Below are 15103 nucleotides of genomic sequence, written 5' to 3' on the forward strand. Positions count from 1 at the left end.
GGTTAAAAAGTTATGAACCAATTAAGAAAATGGCAAAATAGAAAAAACACCCAGTATCTTTGTTATTAATGGAGTACGATCCATTAAGTATGATATTTTTGAGATCGCCTAAGTGTCCTCTTTCTACAGTTAACGTATGTTACTTTCTCAATGAAACACCCTGTATAGCAATTATTAATGCCCAAAACATTATGTGTCCTTACCGCCCTTAGAAGACTTGACCTCTAGTTGCACCAACGGAACATGCTGGAAAAAATGTGAATAAATGTAACATTTATTACTTTCTACCTGTGCCGGAAACTAAACCACATCACTCAAATACAAATGACTTTGTAATAAGCTAAGATTAAGGTTTCTGTAATAATTTGATGGCAACTATACCTATTTCTTATTAAAAATATAAAAAAATTAAAATATTTATAACTAGGTCAATGAAGAAGAACTCCAAGAAGAGAATAGTTTCAGTAGTGGTCAGTGGCGGATTTAACAGGTCGGCAAAAGCGCGCTTGCCGACTGGGCCCCCCCGACGAAAGGCTTTCAGGGCCCCTCTTGCTGAAAAATACACCTTCGATTTCTTTTTGTTATTTTTTTGTTGAACAAATGTTTCGGTGAGTCCCTTGTGAACAGCACAAGTTCAATTTTCAATCAGGGGCCCCCTGTTATCAGAATAATTGCCTGATAAATATCGTAAATTAAATATAAAATAAAATAACTTTTGTAATCAATCAGTTATTTAAAACGTCTATGATTTTCTCAAAGTTTGTCGAATATTTCTGACTTTTCAAAAACGTTCTAGAGGGGCCCCCGGGTGCCCCCGCGCATCTAAATTCAGTTGACAGTCAACTGACCATCACTTTCGAAAGTTGGAATTGCCGCGCCCAATCATGAGAATTCACCGAGCATGCGCGGGAACTATCACTATAGTTACTGCAAGTTACTGTACTGGATGAGTAATTTCTACGACTTCTGTCGAGTAACTGTTTTTTAATTTTGTTTTTTTTACTGTTACAGAAAACAAGCAGGAGAACAAGAAAATGAAGAGCGTATACAATGAACTGATAAAAACTGGACCTGAGACTAGTGTTAGTCGAGTAAAATCCTCCGTTTGACAGAAGTGTTAATGACCAATCGTTTTTTAATAATGAACAAAAAGATAACTTCGCACTCACTGATTCATTTGATAAAGAACCAATGTCCGAATCTGAACTATTACTTTCTGCGAATGCACCGCCAACAGTTTCAAAATTCAACAATGACAAAGGAATTTATAAAAATCAGATTTTAAACGAAGATCAGAAAAGAATGCTTTTACTTGCTGGCCCTTGTCAACCTACAGAAGCTGATATGCACAATGGCCAATTCAAACTCACAGAAAATGGGCGCCATTTCAACTCGCAGTATTATTATAAACGTACGCACAAGCCTTTCGAAGAAAATGATCTTAGCCCTTGGTTATCATACTCGCCGACTGGCTATTTGGAAATGAGGATACGAAAAAAAGTATATGGTGCACTGGTTACACGGATTGGAAACATGTTCAGAAATCCATTTCAATACACAGTTTGAGCAAGACTCATCTCCAGAATGCAGTTGCAGCAGCAAGTTTTCTCAAGAAAGCTGATATCAGTCATCAACTAAATCAGCAAATTAGCGAAGAAGCGAAAAAATGGCGTTACGTCCTGAACATTTTTTTTTTATACCATAAGAACTTTGTTTGGCTTAGGTGTCGCGTTTCGAGGTCATCGTGAAAAAATGGATGAAGAAAATCCTGGTATATATTTGTCTATCATCAAACTCATCTCCCGACATAACTCGACTCTACATGATCACATCGAATCCTCGAATCGGATAAAGTACTTGAGCAAAACGATTACATTCGAATTATTGAATATCTTGGCTGATCAAACGCGAAATTTTATTATTAATGAATGCAAAGAAGCAAAATTTTTCACACTGATCGCTGACTCAACAACTGATGTTGCTCACTTGGACCAAATGGCTATATTGGTGCGATACGTTACAATCCAAAAAAATGAGACAGGAGCCAAGATACTATGCATCAAAGAACGTTTTTTATGTTTCATTCGAATCAAAAAAGGGGATGCTGTCTCGATTTCTCATGACATTATTGGGGTCTTGTTTGACAAATATCTATTCGAAAAAATGTATCTATGTGGTCAAGTTTTCTATGGTGCGCCCGTTATGTCAGGAGAGCTGAATGGATTACAAGCACTTATCAGGAGATATGTTGGAGAGAAGGCCTTCGTTCCGTACATCCATTGTACAGGGCATCAACTCAACCTGGTTTTATCTCATGCAGCTGAAAGATTCGCCAGCCCTTCAATCAAACTCTTTTTCGCAACACTACAGCGAATTTTCAACTACTTCTCGCAGTCTCATCGGCGATGGGAAAACCTTTTGGAAGAAAGCAAAAATCTGTCTCAAAATACAACATCTTTCGCCATCCAACTTCTGGAAGAATTAAAACTAGAACTTTTTGAGACCAACTCCGACTGTCGAAGAGAAACACAAGAAGAACAGTGTGCTGTGCCATCAGAAGATATCGAAAGCGAAGCGCTGTCACAGAAACGAAGACTCCACATCAAAGGCTTGAGTGCTACTCGTTGGTCTGCACGGCTGAAAGCAGTAGAAGCAATTATCCAAAATCTTGACTGTGTTGTCAACTGTTTAGAACGAGAAACATCGAGAGAGAAGGCTACTGGAGAAGATATAATGGACGCAAATTCTCTACTTTCGGCGATCAATTGGCTATTTTTACTAAACCTGACATGGTGGCATTCAGTCCTATCATTCATTGACGTTGCTGAAGTGCAATTACAGAAAAAAGAAGTTGATCTTTTGATGGCTCAAAATTGTCTCGAAAATGTAATGAAGAACTTGCAAAACTTGCGTGAGAGCAAGTATGATTCTTTCGTTTTGAAAGCTAAATCTCAGTGGGAGAAGATGGGATGGAAGAATCCGGATTTTCCGATCATTAGACAACGACGAACGAAAAAAATGCCAGGCGAGAAAACAGAGGACAGTTCTCTGGATACAGCAACGAAACATCGCATTGGGTACTTTGAAGTTCTGGACAGAATGTGCAGTGAGTTACAAGAAAGGGCCAAAGGTTTTGATGAGATAAACTCACTTTTCGGATTTCTCAAACCTGAATCCTTCAAAAACATGGAAGAGAAAGAATTTGAAAAAAATGTGTGCAATTTGATGGAGAAATATCCAACTTTTTTTACCACTGCCCTGAAGTATGAGTTAATCAGTTTTGCGGATATATATTTCTCACAAGAACAAGATTCTACCAAGCATAGTCCATTGCAATATTTGAACTTCATCGTTGAAAAAAATTTGATCAGTTGTTTCCCGGAGTGCTGCAGTTTATTGCGTTTATTCTTGACCCTTCCCGTCAGCACTGCCAGCGCCGAACGAACAATGAGTTCATTGAAGAGAGTCAAAGATCGTCAACGTTCTACAATGAGTGCAGAAGCATTGGACGATTTCAGCATACTTTTCATCGAACAGCAAGTCGCCAATCAAATTGATCTGGATGCAACCATCGAAGTTTTCGCGGAGAAAAAAGCGAGAAGAGGATTCAAAAATAAATAAATTTTCTCGATGTAAAAAAGAATACAACTTATATAATGCTCGATGAATAAATGAAAAATTTTTTATATTCATTCTATTCATTCAATTCTTAAAACATCTTTCTCTTTCCATGGAACACCTGACACAACATAATTTTTCTAGGGGGGGGGGGGCTGAAGAAATTTTGCCGACTGGGCTTTTTTCTTTAAATCCGCCGCTGGTAGTGGTTTAGAATTTCAGAGAAATTGTTTAAAAATATTGCAGCACGTAATTATGTCAATATGAATATTAATTCACAATCTGATGTTGGAAATAAGTAAGAAACTACATAAGAAATAAATTAGCTTGAATAAAATCAATATATTAAGTTTAGTACAACTATATAACATACTTTGTTATAATCTATATCGTTCATTTGGAAGAAGAGGGTTGCAACTCTACGAATTTTCACATTTTCGATAGAAAGGTTTTAAAAGTCGCATTAGTTTATTTCATTTATTTTGTGCAGTGTTTATTGATATTATAGGATTTAATGATTGAATATGATAGATTTCTGATCTTTTGATCGTTCTAACAAGAATTTTCTTTTTTAAGATATCAGGTTTAGAAAAAAAAACTTCGATATAACCTTCTTCAATAAAGACATATTTTCTTTTTAAAACATTGTGTTTGCTTATAAGGTTACATTTTAGAAATTGTATTAATAAAGTATTATTAAAAATGCCATTATATCATATGATTTAATAAAACTGATTAATAAAACATTAAAAAAACTAATTAAGTAGTTCGTATCCATTATACATAAAGCAATAATAATAATTGTTTTTCTTTACAGATTTTTGTGAAAACTTAAGTAGTATCCATGAACAGATCGCTTTTCTTTATTAATGACAACAATAATTTTCAGGTTCAGTTATTCCCACTTTTTTTGTAAAATCTTTCTTTAAGCAACATTATTGATATTAACTTCACAACAAAATAACTTTGAAGAATAAGGTTACATTTCACAAAACTACTTTTTACGCAAACTATATTGCTTCTTTTTTATAATGTATTATCGAAAAAAAAGTTACAACTAAGAAAGTATCCTTCTATCAGAAAATATTGTTCACTTTTAGTGTTATAACTTTTAAGAAAAATCAGTATATCTTTACTTATAACTCTATATACCAAAAATAAATCACCATTTTAATTAAATTAACTTATCTTTTGTCGATTATATTCCAAGATAACTGTATTCTCTAAAGCGAATAATGTTCAGTAGATAAAGTTAGAGGAAAGCCAAAGAGTTACATCTGCCATCTCTCGGAGACTAGGGTACTTACACACGTAACTATTTTTTCCATAGTAGAAGACATTATTTGGAAGCTATTGATGCAATAAAAAAACTAACATTTTGAGATGCAACCCTGTTCTTCCAAATGAACGATATGTAGTTTTATTAGCTAAAAAACCTTGTAAACATTATAATAAATATTTCACATTTGCATTGATATAATTAACCCAAACATGAGTTTGTTTTTTCAGAGATATGTTCCTAATCAGTCTAAAATAATACACTTTTTTTAGTACGTATAACAATAAATTGTAGAAAAAAACTTGATATTAATTAAGATATGTTTAATTATTTGCAATCTAGGCAAGAGCTTAAGATCACGAGTCAATATTATTTCACTATTATTTGGTATATTATGTACTAAATATGGTATTAATATGTGGTATTAAAATATCTTATTCTAAAAGCATCATTTTTAAATCTGGGCCGCCCTAGAATGATAAATGCCATGGAATACCCTGGGCAGCAAACTTCTTCATTGTTATTACTTAAAAATTCTTCAAAATGTGTAGCCCATCTGTTCAATGTCTGTCTTTGTCACTAATTATAGGGCCATCCTTATTTTTACAGGATATTCAAGGTTTGAATTCTTTTGTCGTTTTCGTAATGCTCTTGTATTTTTTTCTTCTGACTTCAGGTCCGATTTGTCTCCCTTTTTGAAGAGGGATATTAGGATGCTTGATCTCCATTCTTGCGGTATTCTGTTTTGTTCTATTATTTTTTTGATTAGTTTTAGTAGTTGTTTGGTCAGATCTTGTCCTCCGTACTTTAGGAGTTCATTAGATATTCTGTCTTCTCCTGGTGATTTTCTATTTTTTAATTTTCTTAATTTTTCTTTTTTCTCCCTCCTCAATCTTCAATAAGGCATTTCCTTTAATCCCTATTAAGCCAAAACATCGGAAACCTTGGGTTACGAAAGGTATTCGCATATCAGCCCAGAATATAGATCATATTATACTATACATCAAGAAATTTACTACCAATGTTTCTGTCACTGAATATATCACGAAGTACAAGACAACATATCTAAAACTTGTCAAATTAGCTAAAAAAGCCTATTATCAAAATCTTCTGGGAAGCTCTAAAAGTGTTGCAAAAGAAACTTGGTCTATAATAAACGATCTTCGAAATAAAACTCACACAGCTCAATCATTTTCCCTTCCAAATCCTGAAAGTCTAAACGACTACTTCGTTGATGTGAGTAAAAATATAACATCAACTATTTTGCCGCAACAAGATCCCATTTCGCATCTCTCTAACTCAAGAAAGGTCTCGAATTCATTATTTTTAAGACTAGTCGATAACTCTGAACTTATCCAATCAATCAGTAGTATCAAAAGCAAATCATCTTGTAGTACTGATGGACTATCTATAAAAATGTTCTCTAATCTCACAGAAAATGTGTTGGAAATCCTCGTCTCTATAATTAATGATTCCTTCGAAAAAGGTAGATTTCCAGAGTGCCTAAAGACAGCCATTATTATTCCTCTTCATAAGGGTGGTGAAAAATCTGATGCCTGCAACTATAGACCTATTGCCTTACTACCGGTACTGTCCAAAATTATTGAGAGACTCATTAAAACTCGACTTGTCCTTTATCGTTGATAACAACATTTTATCACAAAATCAGTTCGGCTTTTTAACAAATAATTGTACCACTGATGCCATGTTTTCTGTACTACATGAGGTTTACCAAGCACTAAACAATAATCTTGATACTGCCACTGTTTTCTGCGACTATGCCAAAGCTTTTGATTGTGTAAATCACGACATCTTGATTACAAAACTAAATTTCTATGGAATTCGAGGTATTTCTTTAAATTGGTTGCAATCCTACTTGAATAATAGGAAACAACTAGTTAGAGCAAATGATACTGACTCTAGTCTCAAAAACATTTTATGTGGAGTACCACAAGGTTCAGTATTGGGTCCTCTTCTGTTCCTTATCTTTATAAATTTTTCTTTTTGCTGATGATACCAGTATCACTTGGAGCAACTCAACTATTGCATCTCTTCATGAAACTATAACTTCAGATCTACTGACGATAAAGACCTGGTCTGACTCTAATTTACTCTCTTTTAAAGTAAATAAAACAGTAGCATTATCCTATAAAGGAGCTCTTCAACCTTTGCCTCTTAATAACAGCCAGATCAGTACCGTTGATTCTGTAAAATTTCTTGGTATTTTTTTAGGCAGCAACCTCAAATGGTCCCTTCATATCGATTCGTTAAGTAAGAAACTCGCCTCAGCTTGCTATGCAATAAGATCTGTCTCAAGGGAACTCAATTTAGCATCTTCTAAAATAACATATTTTTCGTTGTTCGAGCCTCATCTTCGATATGGTCTTCCTTTTTGGAGTTCTAGTACAGCTGCTCAATTTAATGTTATTTTTAAATTGCAAAAAAGAGCAATAAGATATCTGTTTGGCCTCAGAAGATCTACACATTGCAGAAGTTACTTCAGAGATCACGGAATTTTAACACTTACATCTTTATATATTCTAGAAACTGTTTGTTTAATTCGTAAACACCTTCATGTCTTTCCAGCAAGGCCCAATCATCTTTACTCCACCAGAAATTCAATCTTTGACATTTATTTACCGATTCCATCCACTGAGTTAGTAAAGAAATCTATATTATATTCCGCAAATAAACTGTACAACCATCTCCCGTTACAACTTAAATCTGCAACATCTTTCCCAAAGTTCCGTAAAATGACAAAAGCCTATCTATCTAAAAGACCATACTATTCAATAGAAGAATTTCTTAATGAATAACTAAGAAAATTGGGTTTCATACGCAGTAGCATAAACTTGTCAGTTCCTTATGTTTTTTATTATATTTGTTGTAAGTATGTTCAATTTGCAATTTATATAAATTTTGCAATAAATTGTTTTTGTCTTGGCTTTTATATTTACTGTCTTATATTTTACTGTACATATATTGACGATTTATCTAATTTTAGTAAATTGTAGTTGTTATCTGTTATTGATATTATGTTTTCTTTTGACTGTATGTAAGCTTTGTCCATAAAATTGTAAAAATTTTCAGTGACAATAAAGCATAGTTCTACTCTATTCTATTCTAATGTTTATTTCTTCGTCTTTATGTCTTATATTTTACTGTACATATATTGACGATTTATCTAATTTTAGTAAATTGTAGTTGTTATCTGTTATTGATATTATGTTTTCTTTTGACTGTATGTAAGCTTTGTCCATAAAATTGTAAAAATTTTCAGTGACAATAAAGCATAGCTCTACTCTGTTCTATTCTAATGTTTATTTCTTCGTGTGTCGTCAGTTCAGGTGTTAATAGTTCATCATCATCACCTTTATCAAATAAAAATCGAAAGTAGTCTGTCCATGTTTCCTTCTGAATGTGTTTCGTTTTAATTAGCTCGTTCATTTTCTTTGTCCTAACCTAAAAATTAAAATACATAAAATATATATTTTTCTGTACGATATATGGCGGCTCAATAGTCTGGGGGTATGATTCTCACTTTCGGTACGAGAGGCCGCGCGGGTGTCCACTTTTGTTTTAATTCAATATATCAGATAATAGTGAAACAATATTTAAAACCCATTTGACATTACATCATCCAACGTTATTGTTACAATTATATACAAACTTGAAGTATGTTGTAAAACTTAACAACATTGCGAAAACATCAATTTAAAATCTGTTCAACATCAAATGAGTGTACAACTTGTATACAACAAGTGACTTAAAATATTATTTAGAAACTGCCATGGGTGGATGTTACATCCTTGCAAAATAAAAAAGTACAATTATTATATTCAGTTGAAAGTCTTATATTTTATATGGATCGGTCCGACAATACTGACTTAATTATTATATCTAATACTAACATACTACTATCACCAAAGCTGAATACCATTTATCAGATCTGGTAACATGGTCCCAGGGTTTTTATCAACAAGGTAGAACATTTGAGACCATTAGAACACAAGGGGTCTAAGTGACAATTTTAGAAAATTGGGTTTTAAATACAAAAATGGACTTCCAAACACATAGAAAACATGGCGACTTCAAACTTTCTACATTAACTAACAATAAAATGATCAAAAATGACATGTCATTGAAAACATGCTAAGTAGTAGGTACCTACCTAGATTTGTTAAATTCGTCTAGAATTTTTCACAAGGTTTTCTCAAAACTTGGCACTTAGACCTCTTGTGTTCTAATGGCCTCATTTTTATTTCGACCAATGGTCAAGCTGCCTAAAAAAGTATAAATCTACATGATATTCACAACACATCGCACCTCCGCTAAAATAGTGTCACAACTCAAAAAAAAAATAAAAACGGTTTTATTGCACCAACAGTTTAATAAAACTACAAACTATTATCTCAAAAAATGTTACGTTTATGGTTAAAGTATTTGTCGTTAGATGACACTAGTGTCATTATATGATTAACCAAAATCAACGGTGCAGCGAACATAAACAGTGTCACATATCGACTTGTGCAAACTATTTGTCCATCTAAGATGCGTATAAACCGTCGTCTGTCGAGTTAAGACAGTATATGATTAAAAAACTTACATACATAGAAGTAAAAACTTCGGTTTGTAAAATAGTATATTAGGGGAATGCAATTAGAACGAAAATATGCATTGTTTCGGAAAAATTCAAACAAGCTTATATTTTTCCTAAAACTTTTTTGTTAGTTTACATACATGTTAAAGTAAAAAGTTCTACTAGCAGATTTGGCCGCTAATTGTTTATTAATAGTTTAAACAATAACAATTTTTTGTATAAATAATTTTAAAAATATCGTTAAATTCATTATTTTACTTTGATCAAATATGTTTTTATTTTGTTTTTGATTATGATGAATCCGAATATGGCATTGCAATTTGAAAATTTTTATACAGAAGCTCTTATACAATGTGTCTGCGTAGCTAGGAACCACATGGAAAACTTTTTTATTATCAATTTTACGAAAAAAAGTTAATCTTAATAAACTGCACTGGATAGTCAAAAATCTAAAACTTAACCATCAGATATCAAATTTTATCAATTTTATACGAATTATGTCAAAAATATGAATTTCTTTAAAGAGTAAAGTACCTTTATATTCCAGAATATTAAAAAATGCTATTATGAAAAGTTGTTTGAAATTAGAAACTATGTCTAGATATACAATTACATCATTCCAATAAAAAAAATTCAATTTTTTCTCAAATTACGGATACTCATCATTTTATTACAATTATGATAACTATGTTATTATCACTTTTACGAAAAAAAGTTATTCTTCATAAAATGCTCCCCCTGGTATAAAATTTAAGGTACAATCATCAGATATCAAACTTTTTTAATTTTATACGAGGTATGTAAAAAATAGGAATTTTCCTTAAGAGTTAAGTGCCTTTATTATTCACAATAATTTAATTAGAAGGATTTAATTGAACACTAAAACAAATTTTTTAATTCCAAACAAATTTTCTTAATAACAATTTTCGATATTGTAAAATGTAAAGGAACTTTACTCTTGAGTGAAATTCGTATTTTTTGACATACCTCGTATAACATTAATTAAATTTTATATTTGATGTATGCATCTTAGATTATATACGATGCAGAGTAATTTATAAAGAATAACTTTTTTTCGTAAAACTGATAATAAAAAAGTTATCAATAGGTTCCAAGATACGCAGACATACTGTATAAGAGCTAAAAAAAATTTTTGCTGAACATTTATTATTGTTGAAGCTTATTATTAAATGTATTTTAGGTAAGTTTTACAGAAAAAAAGTTTTGATCACTTTGTATAAACATTTTTTTAGCAGGTAATTTTCGGTTTTTGTATTACATTTTTGTTATCTTTTTTAATTTTCTTAAAAAGAAATAGTTTATTTAATTTCTAAAGTAAAATAATTTAGTGCATTTTAAAAATAACATCCTAAGCTTTAAAAAAGCACTTATAAAACTGTAATATATTTGTTCAAACTTGAGTAATACCGTCTTAAAGTGGTGGTAATTCTATAAAACTACGAATATTTAAAAAATTACATTTTTTGAGACGTCATATCATTTGAACTAAATTTTTTGAGATTTTTTTGAATGAAACATCATTTAGTAGGATACCTGAAAGGTAAGTTGTGCAAAATTGAGAGTTTTATAAGAAAAATTGTATTAGTTACACATTTTTAAATCATTTTTAAACAAAATTCATGCAAGACTCACTTTCCACCGTACTTATGCCCATAAATTTTATTTCTTTCTATTATAACCATAAAATAGCTTAATTATTCTTCTTTCATGTTCAATTTGTAAAATTTCATTTGATTAGTTAAAGAATTACATTAAAATAACTCAACCGTGCACTTCGCCGTACGTTAGTTTACAGTGCGCCGATGTTTGTGAGAAGGGTGAATTTAGCGTTATAAATAAAAAATTATAGAAGATACAGATTTAATTTTAGAAAATTCTTTATATAAGGTTTTTTGTAAAATTTTCTGAATTTTTCAACAGTCAAGTCAGTCTTTTTTTAAATTTATATTTTCGGAGTTATTTAAAAAAACATCTAATTTCGTAGTTCATTTGTTTAATAAAAAATGAAGCACCCACTTCTCGAGTAGAACTTTTTGATATGTTGTTTATTAAACATTTCTTAATGAAATTACAAAAAGTTCTATCTTGTTTGATTTTTTCCGAAGTGAAAATCTATATGCACTCCCCTATATAATTTTTATAGTATGTAAATTTTTTAACTATGGCATACAGCCAATCACTGGGATTTTCCCTTTAATTTGTATATGTGATTACTTTATTCAAAACCATTTCCGTATGTGCTCAAGAAAAGTGACACATTTATCACTAATTAATCTTTCTCTTTGCAGTATTTTGTGTTTAATGTTGTTCCTTGTATTTAGAGTTACATCATTAAAAAGTATAAGTCTGTTATCCAGAGAATAATAATGATATTGTAGTATGTACCGCAAAAGACTCTTGTGATAAATAATATTTCGTAAATTTTGCGTTATTTTAACTGTATAGTGTCACAACTCAAAAAAAATATTTTTAAAATATTTTTAGCACAATTACAGTGGACTCTCTCTATAACGAACAAGGATATTGCGAGGATTCGCTTATAACGAGGTACATTAGGTGTCCCATGAAATTCCTATTGATCTATAACCGTCTATAACGAGGCATATTTGGTTATAACAAGGAAAAATGAAATCGAAGAATATGTTTCTTTACCTGTTTTTAGCGCAGTAATGGCTATAAATAAATACTGCAGGCAGCACAATTAAGAATAGACAATTCTATATCATTCTATTCAATTTCCAAACCCATACATATAAGAAGGGGTGTTCGGCAGGGATGTGTGCTTTCCCCTCTTTTATTTAACATTTATTCGGAAGCCATATTTCAAGAGTCTTTGGAAGACGCAAAGATGGGAATCAAAGTAAATGGAGTATTGATCAACAACATACGATATGCTGATGATGCTACATAATTAATTTGTGACAACATAGCAGATCTTCAACAACTTGTCACTATAATCGGAGAATACAGTAAGCGAATGGGATTAGAGATTAATACCAAAAAGACCAACCTCATGATCGTCTCCAGAAACTCGGATGCATTTGAAAACTCCACCATAACACTGATACTAAGTCCATTGAAAGAGTGAGCAAATTTAAATACCTGGGAACGAGGCTTTTTGAAGACTGGGCATCGGACAGGGAAGTAAAATGTCGCATTGAGCAAGCTCGACAAGCTTTCGTAAAATTCAGGAAGGTACTGACCTGTTCAGAGTTCGACCTTACACTGAGACTAAGGTTTACTAAATGCTACGTGTGCTCGGTGCTGCTATATGGCATAGAGGGCTGGACACTCAAAACGAGGGATATAAACAGATTAGAAGCCTTCGAAATGTGGCTATATCGCCGTATCCTAAGAATACCATGGACGGCGAAAGTCACAAATGTAGATGTCCTTAAAAGAATCAACCAAGAACGCCAGCTTTTCGAAAACATCAAGATAAGAAAAACGGCGTATTTGGGTCACATCATACGAAACGAAAAATACCAGTTCCTTCAACTTATAATCAAGGATAAAATTGAAGTCAAGAGAGGAATAGGATGCAAGAAAATGTCCTGGCTCCGAAACATAAGGCAATGGACAGGGATTAACGACATACAATCTCTGATACAAATTGCAAGAAACAGAGAGTTAATGGAAAATGTGATCGCTAACATCCATTAGTGGATTTGCATTTGAAGAAGAAGAAATACTCCAGCTGCATGTACCTATATAGAAATGCCCAACATCTGTGTTTTTATCGAGGCCAGTGCTGTAATAAACTCCACCGCCTGTAATAAACTTCTTCCTGTTTATCCACCGATATTGAATATTGTAGGAAATTTACAATTTACGATGGCGCTTGTTCAGGTCGACCATCGACACCTAATAAACTACGTAAGAGGCTTCAAAATATTTCAATATTATTGTTGTCTGATATAACGAGATCCGCTTATAAAGAGGTAATTAGTCCGCCATTTCAGTTCTGGTTATAGAGGAAGTCTACTGTATTACACTATCTTGTAGAGCTTCAAAAACCTTTGTAACTGGCTAAAATAGTTATTATACTAATTTTAATCGTTTTTGACTTAAACCCGGAAAAGATTTAGCACAAATTTTAAACGTCGTTTTCTCAATACTTTGCTTTTTTGACTTATGACACTGTTTGAGCTGAGGTGCGACATATTCCCCAAATATAAACAAATGATTGTGCATCCCTACGATTATAATATTTATATGAGAATGAGAGGGTTTCCAAAGTAATCTGAAAAGTAGCCTAATATATAGGAATATTTGAATGAAATTTTGAATATGTTTATAATAAACTAGCTCTGAGTGTTATGGTTCATGACAATCATGGGTGTAAATAAGAATGTTATTTGGAATTACATATTATAATTTAAACTAATGAAAGAGTTATAATATTTATAATATTTCGAGGTTTTTAGACAAATATGAGATCTATATTTGATCATATCAGCTATTTGATCAATTAATATAACCAAAATTAACTAGGCAGTCAATGAGTACAGACTATGATTTTAACAGATTACTGATTACTAAATTAATAAAATAGTAAGTCAAATGAGTCAGGAACTAAAATTCGAATTGTTATCCTCTCATGCTTTTAATAAAATAAACTGATGTAAATATAAAGCAATACAGAGTGATGAATTAGTCGACAAGGGGATCTATAATTGCATACACGACCTGTCGTTCACCGTGATAACAATCTTTAGCGAACTAGTTCCTTTTATACTCACAAAAGTGAATACAAATAAAATGAAAGTAAAGATGATTCAGAGTTGATTACAGGACAGGTGCTCTACTATGTGCTTATATGTATTTCGGTTTTACCGTAGCATCATCGGAGCCCATAAGAACTGCTGCCCCATCCACCATATTCTCCAGATTTGGCCCCGTGCTACTTCTTGGAGGAGTGACCTATTTGACGATAGGTCACTACTTCAAGTTGCACGTACATTACAAAACGTATGCACTTGGTGCAAAAACGATGTCCTTCTCCTACCACGATAGACCTATTTACAATCTATAAGACTTTTCGGCGTGTAATCTGTAAAAATGTGTTCTATAATAATTTTTTAAATTGTTAAAAATGCTTAAAATAGTCTGTAATAATGTTATTCTTCTTTTCTAGTTAAATAATTTAAATAAGAACGCTATATTTCTAGCGTTATATTTGTTAAAGTTTTCTTAAAATAAGTACCTTGACCGAATCCATACAAAATGTTTTATATCTTTAATCACATAGCTTATTAATCAATATGTGGTTAGTTCTTTTGACAAGCGATTGGTAACATTACATACTCTTTAATGACCAGAACTAACTTCTTCGGATAAGACTTTTAAATTATTTGTGTAATTTTAATTTAAAGAAATTTTAAATGAATTTGTATGATCTTAAAAGTAAGACGGATTTTTTGCAAAATACTTCTCTGTCTTTATTTCCATACATTACTGGAACATCAGTTTTGAGGCCAACTACAATAATTGATTTTAGTTAAAAACACTTGCGGCATAATGTAATGTCTCCACTTTCTATCCAGCATATCCTCTTTTTGATGATGATGAATTTTCATGCTTTG

The 15103-nt window shown here is 32.0% G+C and overlaps 1 protein-coding gene across 2 annotated transcripts in view; it reads right to left on the reverse strand.

Moving 5' to 3' along the window:
• Nucleotides 1-3945: 3945 nt before the first annotated feature.
• Nucleotides 3946-15103, reverse strand: part of LOC114341351 (low-density lipoprotein receptor class A domain-containing protein 3-like) — a 76128-nt gene continuing 64970 nt past the window's right edge. The window contains exon 7 of one of the 2 annotated variants that reach the window (XM_028292138.2): nt 3946-8359. The gene's annotated coding sequence lies outside the window, so the exon portion shown is untranslated. Of the gene's footprint in view, nt 9181-15103 lie in introns of both variants that reach the window. The other variant, XM_028292137.2, reaches the window with a different exon arrangement.

This window comes from Diabrotica virgifera, chromosome 3 (assembly GCF_917563875.1).
Source record: "Diabrotica virgifera virgifera chromosome 3, PGI_DIABVI_V3a".
NCBI classification, from domain to species: Eukaryota; Metazoa; Arthropoda; class Insecta; order Coleoptera; family Chrysomelidae; genus Diabrotica; species Diabrotica virgifera.